Source organism: Zalophus californianus, chromosome 4, assembly GCF_009762305.2.
Source record: "Zalophus californianus isolate mZalCal1 chromosome 4, mZalCal1.pri.v2, whole genome shotgun sequence".
Classification (NCBI taxonomy): domain Eukaryota; kingdom Metazoa; phylum Chordata; class Mammalia; order Carnivora; family Otariidae; genus Zalophus; species Zalophus californianus.
Window position 1 is genome coordinate 104,861,068 of NC_045598.1, and position 8,545 is coordinate 104,869,612.

Sequence of the window (8,545 nt, forward strand, 5' to 3'; positions counted from 1 at the left end):
ATGTCTGTATTGAGTAGGTCCCTGGCTGACGGTACTACCTCTTGTTCTTTTTGCTGAGGTGATTTTTTTCATCTTGTCATTTTGTCCAGAGGAGAACAGATGAATGAGAGAACAAAATGCTAACAGGTTAACAACGTCCCCAGCAAATATACTGTATACAAATCAGACCTGAAACCAGGGGAAAAGAAAGGGAAAGAAAAAAGAAAGAGGAAAAAAAAGATAAAAACAAAAACAGAACAATACAAAAAAAGCAGAATATGATCAAATATGATCAGGCTAGTGCATAGATCAGTGCCACACACTAGATTTTGGGCGTATTTTGGTCTGTTAGAAAAAAGTGCCTCCTAAAATTTTAAAGGAAGAAAGACATATATGTACAAAATAAGGGTTGATACAATGAAGGGATGGAAGATGACTGTAAAGATGAAAATTATAAAAGATTTTATAAAAGGAATTGATAAGATAAGTTGTTTGAAAAAAGAAAGAAGAAGATTAAAAAAAAAAAAGGGAGAGAATGTGATCAGGCAGGAGACTAGAACAAAGCCAAAATCACACTAGTGATTTAGGGTATATTTTGATCTGTTAGAAGAAACTGTATCTCAAAATTTTAAAGAGAGAACTTATATATATATATGCCAAAAATAAGGGTAACTACTATGAAGGGATAAAATATGACTCTAAAAATGAAAAATAAAAAATGTTTTTTTTTTAAAGGGGATTGATAAGATGTTGGTTGGAAAAGGGAAAAATAAAAATTAAAAAAAAGTTAAAAAAATTAACTTTGATGAACTAATGAATCATGGTAAAAAAGCCATGAATTCTATGTGCAGTATTCCCCTAGTGCTGGAGTTCTCCCGTTCTCCTTGATCGGTAAACTTGGTCTTGGCTTGCTGGCTGTTCGTGCTGATCTTCTGGGAGAGGGGCCTGTTGCCACGGTTTCCAATGTCTTTGCCGTCTTTGCCCGAGGCGGAATTGCCCCGCCCTTGTCGGTCCGGGCTAAGCAAGCTGCTTGGGTTTGCTCTCAGGAGCTTTTGTTCCCTGCAAGTTCTCGGTACAGCTTTGGAGGACCAGGGCGAAAATGGTGGCCTCCCAATCTCCACCTGGAGGAGCTGAGAACTCGGGGCCCCGCTCCTCAGTGCGCCCCCAGAGAAAAGCAGTCACTCCCGTGTCCCTGGTCTCCGGCCGCACTCCGTGCTCACTCGGCCTGTGACCGAGCATTTCTATCTCTGGCACCCACCCCCTGTGGAGTCTCCAAACCCAGCAGATCCCTGCGGTGTGCGTCTGCACCGCTCCTCCCCGGGGGAGGAAGGGGAGTCTCCCCGGCTCTGCCGCTTGCTGGGTCCCTGCTTCCAGTAAGTGGTCGCTTCTCTGTTCAGAGAGTTGTTGCTACTCTCCTCTTCGATCTCCTGTTGAGTTCGTAGGTGTTCAGAATGGTTTGATCCCTATTCAGCTGAATTCCTGAGACCAGACGAAATCTCAGTCTCCTACTCCTCCGCCATCTTGCTCCGCCCCCCCCGATACTTGAATAGTTTTAAAGATTTATTTATTTGAGAGAGAGCGAGCGAGAGTGCACACGCACACGAGTTGGGGGAGGGGCAGAGGGAAAGAATCTTCAAGCAGAGTCCCCGCTGAGCGAGGAGCCCCACATGGGGCTTGATCTCACAACCCGTAAGATCATGACCTGAGCCAAAACCAAGAGTCATACATGCAACCAACTCAGCCAACCAGGCACTGCTTATACTTAAATAGTTTTAATGAGGATGAAGATAGTAAATTTCAAGACACTGGAGTTATTCAAGAAAAGCCTGAATGATCACTTGTCAGGGATGCTGCGGAAGAGATTAATTCAGGAGGAATTAGCTGGAACTAGATGATATTCAAGGTTTCAACTAACTTTAAGAATCTATTTTAGGCGATTAACATAACAATAAAAAATTTAAAAAAAAAAGAATCTATGTTAAATTCCCTTGGCCTCAGCCACATTTGCCAAACCCCAAATCCCTAAAACTCCTTTCTTTTGAGTTGTCTTATTATAGAGAGGATGTTAACTTTTCCTTTTTTTTCTAAGATTTTTTTTTTTTTTTAAGATTTTATTTATTTGAGAGAGAGAGAACGAGAGACAGAGAGCATGAGAGGGAGGAGGGTCAGAGGGAGAAGCGGGCTCCCCGCTGAGCAGGGAGCCTGATGCGGGACTCGATCCTGGGACTCCAGGATCATGACCTGAGCTGAAGGCAGTCACTTAACCAACTGAGCCACCCAGGCGCCCTCTAAGATTTTTTTGTTGTTGTTATTTTATTTTGTCTTGTTAAGTAGGCTCCAAGCCCAGCGTGGGGCTTGAACTCAGAACCCTGAGATCAAGACCTGAGCTGAGGTCAAGAGTCAGTTGCTTGACTGACTGAGCCACCCAGGCACCCCTTTAAGATTATATTTTTAAGTAATCTCTACACCAAATGTGGAGCTCGAACTCACAACCCCAAGATCAAGAGTCTCATGCTCTACTGACTGAGCCAGCCAGGTGCCCCAGAGGATGTTAACTTTTCAAAGGTACTTTGGCATACTATGAACTGGAAAGAGTAGTCTCAATTCCATGAGTGCCAATTAAATGTCTCAAAGAATACAAAAATGATTATAATTGGAATGTTTAACAAGTACCAACTGAAGGGATATAATAAAAAGTAAAAGTTTGTCTCCCCCTGCCTCTGCAAAATTTATTTCAGTGGGAGAGGTTTTCCTCTGACATGGATGAAAATTCCAGCATCCCTCCTATCCTTTCATTACCTTTAGGTCACAGTCTTGCAATCACTTTAAGCAAAAGACACTCTTGATTCAGAAATATATTAAGAAACACATAAGTCTTCATCATATGTGAGGATTTCTACCCGCCCCCCCACACACACAGCTGGGCCTGCCTTTATGGAAGAGGGGTGGTTGGCTTCTCCTTCCCTTCTGCTGCAGGTCCTTCTTTACTTCCTGGGTGCTGACACTGCCAGCTCCAGGAGTGGAGTGGAAGGGAGACAGTGAAACGCTTCCTAGGCCTGGCTGATGGCGAAGGCTGATGGTCTCATGGGCATTTGTACGGATTCATCAGAGGCTTCCCTGCTGGGCCTTTCCCATGGCAATGTCAGCTTTCCTGACATGGAGATGACGCAGTGTTTTTCTACGGCCACCACATCCCCTCTCATCCTTTTGTTTTCCAGAGGTCCATTCTATGCAGAACCCTCTGTGAAGAATCCCACTATGCTTCCACAAAGTTCTCTTGAGTAGGATTTAAACTGGCTCCAGGGGCGCCTGGGTGGCTCAGTCGTTAAGCATCTGCCTTCAGCTCAGGTCATGATCCCAGGGTCCTGGGATCGAGCCCCGCATTGGGCTCCCTGCTCTGCGGGAAGCCTGCTTCTCCCTCTCCCACTCCCCCTGCTTGTGTTCCTGCTCTCCCTATCTCTCTCTCTGTCAAATAAATAAATAAAATCTTTTAAAATAATAAAAAAAAAAAAAAACTGGCTGCATACTTGGTTTCCAGGATTAATGCATATTTGACCTTTGTCAGAAGGGAGTGCAGTTACTATCAAGATGTTGTAGCTGTTTACTTGGTCAGGCTTTGTTGCCAGCCAACCTTTGCCTTGAATTTTCTCTGCCATGAGTCACACACAGTCTAATGACCATCCTCTACCCAGAGACAAATATCAAATGCTGCAGTGGTTCCCTCAAGGCCTCTCTTTCTGGGTTTGAGGAGAAGAGAGAAGTGCTCCTGACTGCTTCTCCTTGGGATTTGGTGCAGCTCACAACAGGGTAGTAGCTGTCTCCGAAGAAATCTCTTTTGAAAACCCTGTGTACCTACTTTTTATATGAATAGAATTTCATATCTATTATATGTTGGTACCCCAGCTGAAACATCCAACTTAAAATCTTTTTCTTTTTAAGACTGATTTGAGAGAGGGGCACCTGGGTGGCTCAGTCAGTTAAACATCTGCCTTCAGCTCAGGTCATAAATCCCAGGGTCCTGGGATTGAGCCCTGCATCGACTTCCCTGCTCAGCGGGGAGCCTGCTTCTCCCTCTTCCTCTGCAGATCCACTCCCCTGCTCATGCTTGCACTCTCTCTCTCTCAAATAAATGAAATCTTTTTTAAAAAAGGATTTTATTTATTTGACAGAAAGAGAGAGAGAGCATGAGCAGGGGGAGCGGCAGGCAAAGGGAAAGGAGAAGCAGACTTCTCACGGAACAAGGAGCTGGACTGGGGGCTCCATCCTAGGACCCCAGGATCACGACCTGAGCTGAAGGCAGATGCTTAACCAACAGCCACCCAGGCGTCCCTAAATAAAATCTTAAAAAAAAAAAAAATTGAGAGAGAGTGAGAGCGCATGTGAACGTGAGTGGGGGGAGGGGCAGAGGAAGAGAACTTCAAGCAGACTCCCCACTGAGAGTGGAACCCGATGTGGGGTTCGATCTCATGACCCATGAGATCATGACCTGAGCTGAAACCATGAGTTGGTTGCCTAACCAACTAAGCCACCCAGGCACCCCCAATTTAAAATCTTACTAAGGGGCACCTGGCTGGCTCAGTCCATAGAGCATGTGACACTTTTTTTTTGGTAAGATTTATTTGGGGCGGGAGGGGCAGAAGAAGAGAGAGACTCCAGCAGACTCCCTGAGTGAGGAGCCTGACACTGGGCTGGATCCCACAACCCTGAGATTGTGACCTGAGCCAAAATCAAGAGTCGGATGCTTAACTGACTGAGCCACCCAGGTGCCCTGAGCATGTATGTAACTCTTGATCTTAGGGGCATGAGTTCAAGCCCCACATTGGGTGTGGAGCTTACTTTACAAAAAAGAAAGAAAAGGGGTGCCTTTGGCTCTGGTCATGATCTCAGGGTCCTGGGATTGAGCCCCACATGGGACTCTCTGCTCAGTGGGAGTGTGCTTCTCCCTCTCCCTCTGCCTCTCCCCCCAGCTTGTGTGTGCCCTGTTTTTCTCTCAATCTCACTCTCTCAAATAAATAAATCTTTAAAAAAGAAAAAAAAGAAAAGACAGGTACTCTAAGCACCTTGTCAATAAATCAGTAAGTAAATAAAATTTTATTAAATATAGGGAGCCCGGACTGGCTCAGTTAGTGGAATGTGTGACTCTTGTTGATCTCAGGGTTGTGAATTTGAGCCCCATACTGGGTGTGGAGATTACATAAAAATAAAATCTTATTAAATATAAAACATAATCTGCTTTATTAATTCTGCTTTACAGCCTTCCCTTTTTCCTACCTGGGGTCTATGTGATTCAGTCATACTTCACAGACCGACTCATAGGGTAGTCAGCAAGTTATTCTGACATGGTCTGGGCATGTTCCCCTTTAGCGATAAAAAAAAAAAGAAAAGACAACCCAGGGCCTAGGGCTATACAACAATTCCACTGCCCATGAGATGGAAAGTTGAGGACTCCCTCCCTGATCTAAACCTAGTTTTCCATGAGGGTTGAACAGAGGGCATTGTGATTTGGTAGAACAGCCATGGACTTTGAAGTCTGTCAATTACCACGTGACCTTAGATAAATTACCTTTTTTGAGCTTCATTAAAGTTTTGTAAAATATAAAATAGTCCTTTAATTTACTTTTTAATTACACAATACATATTCTCCTTGGAAAAAAACAAAACATGACAGATGAGACTAAATTTCCTTTGATCACCACCTTCAAACGCACTCCTTAACCCCCTCCCCAGTGGCCTCCCCAAGGTAACCACAATTCTCAGTTTAGTATTTATCTTTCCAGGGCTTTTTCAATTAAAAAAAAATTTTTTTTTTCCTTAAGATAGAGGGGTGGGGGTGGGAGGGCCAGAGGGAGAAGGGGAGAGAGAGAATCTTAAGCAGGCTCCACAACCAGTGTGAGCCTGATGTGGGGCAGGGCTTGATCTCACAGTCCTGAGATCATGACCTGAGCCAAAAACAAGAGTCGACGCTTAACTAACTGAGACACCCAGGTACCCCTCAATCAAATCAGTTTTACCTGTAAAAATAGGATAGTACTATCCATTCTGTGAGATAGAACAGTGGTAAAAATGCAAGTGCATAATGTTTTCTTCTTTCTGTTTCCTCAGTGTGTTGGAAGGAGCTGAGACCTCCTGCAGGAAGAGAAATCTTACCTATTTCCTGGGGTGGAACTGCCTGCCCTCTATCTGGTATTAGGTCTGGTTCCCCCCCCCCCCCCCGCCCCTGCCCAAAATTCAACAGACATCATGCACAGAATCTGCAGTAGGAACACGTCTCAGCTTGTTACATTGACAGAGCCAGCCTCTTCTTGAACAGGGGTCTGTTGAAGGAGGGTAGCAGGAGCCAAAGGTCCAGACAGTATTCTGCCTCCTTTTTATTCTTCCATTTTAGCCAGGCAAGGATAAGTTAATGTCTTGTGTCTTCTCTTCCCTGTGGCTTTCCTTTTAAATTGCAGAAAGGAAGAGATCATACGCCCAGATTTTTCCTCCAAAACAGCTTTCTGAGTACAAAGACAAAGCAACCCCTCACCCCCCAATTCTGCTCTTCTATCACTCCACAGGACAAGGGGTACTCCCACAATAGCTTTTTCCTACTATCAGGGAGGAAGCACAAACCAAGATTTCCAAAGGCACTAGGGGTTGGTTCCCAGGTGCCCCGGAGCAGGATTTTATTTTAGCATAAGAACAAATTCCATTTATTGAGCATCTACTTTGCCAGTCATGATACAAGTTTCTTTACATATATCTAATTAATTCTAACAAAAGCCATATAAGTTTTGTATTATAATTATCTTCTTATTACAGATGAAGGGACTGATGCTCAGAAAGGTTAAGTACTCTGTTTTTTTGGGGGGGGGGCAAAGGGAGAGCGAGAGGGATACAGAATCTTAAGCAGGCTCCATGCTCAGCACGGAGCCCAACGCAGGGCTTGATCTCACAACCCTGACATCACGACCTGAGCCAAAATCAAGAGTTGGGTGCTTAACCGACTGAGGCGCTCAGGTGCTCCCCAGTTCTTCTGTTCTTAAACTGACTTCCTGAGGCAAAGGAGATATTTAAGAACAGTACTTGTCAGTAGGAAGTGGTATATGGAAGCAGGAATGAGAAGCATGGAAATCTGTGGAGAACAGAAGAGGTAGGGTAATAGCAAATTAAGAAAAATGCATGTCCCAGCAAGAACTGCCATTCACCCCTACCACTCAGCCTGGGCCATGCTTTAGGGGTGTGTATAAACAAATCTCTATAGCAACCATCTGGTTTCTGTCTTTCTACAACAACACAGGCTTGCATGTGTCTAAATATGGACACTGGTGAGGATGAGTGTAGCTGGGGAGGGGAAGTCGACGGCTGAGTCAAGAGAAAATTGTGCAAAAAAGGCAAATTCCTTTGGTATGCCCTCGTCTACTTCTCCCAGCCCAACCCCAACGTAGGAAAGGGCTTAAGGCCCTGATCTCCCCTTGATTCACAGTCACAGTTAAGAGCTAAGCCCTGCATACATTTGGTCTTATTTTAACCAAGTATGTAAATTCTCATGCAGTCAGGGGGATCCCCTTGGTGCAAGAAGGGGAGGGTAGAAACTTCTGCTTCCCATTTCACCCCAGGTGCCACTTTCGGGGCCACTGAGGGTAAGAAGTTGGAGGAGCCCATCTGCTGAAGGCATGGTAGCCCCAGAGGGAAAGGTGAGAGAGAGAAGCCAGGCACAGGGGTATAGGAGTAAGGATAGGCCCTGCTGAGAGGATTAAATGGGACTGGGACTGAGTTACAAGAGCCCCTAAGTCAGCACAGGGGTTCTCAACCAGGGGACCCCAGGGGACACGTGGCAATGTTTGGGGACTTTTTTGTTGTTCTGACTGAGCACCTAGTAGATAGAGGACAGAACTACTGTTAACATCCTAAAATACACAGGACAGCCCCCAGAACAAAGGTGTGTCTGGTCCAGAATGTCCATAGTCTCAAGGTGGAGAAACCCTGAGTTAGAAGAGCCTTCTCCTTGGTCCACTGCAGGACACCATCATATGTTACTTGAAGGGGATACCACGGATGCCAGCTTGTTCACCTGGGCCTTGAGTTCCTCTCAGACTTCCAACCCAAGTATTTAGTTTGTTTACTTCTAATAAAAGTAAATGAAAACCAGAGTCTCAAATTTGCTGTGAAATCAGCCTCTATTTTTTTTAAGATTTTATTTGACAGAGAGAGAGAGAGAGCGAGCACGGGAGCGAGCACAAGCAAAGGGAGCGGCAGAGGCAGAGGGAGAAGCAGGCTCCCCGCGGAGCAGGGAGCCCGATGCGGGGCTCGACCCCAGGACCCTGGGATCAGGACCTGAGCCGAAGGCAGACGCTTAACAACTGAGCCACCCAGGCGCCCCTGAAATGAGCTTCTAGAGAAGAGAGCCTTGGGTGTAGGAAAAGCCGCCTGATAGAGGTTGTGCAACTAGGCAGAAGGTACCACCATCTCTTGGCCTCAGCTTTACCATTTGTGAAATGAGCACACTGAACACAATGACCCCTGGTGTCCCATTAGTCCCAAAAGTTGTCCTTCTGAATATTTCCCATATGTAGTTGTACCAGTGTAG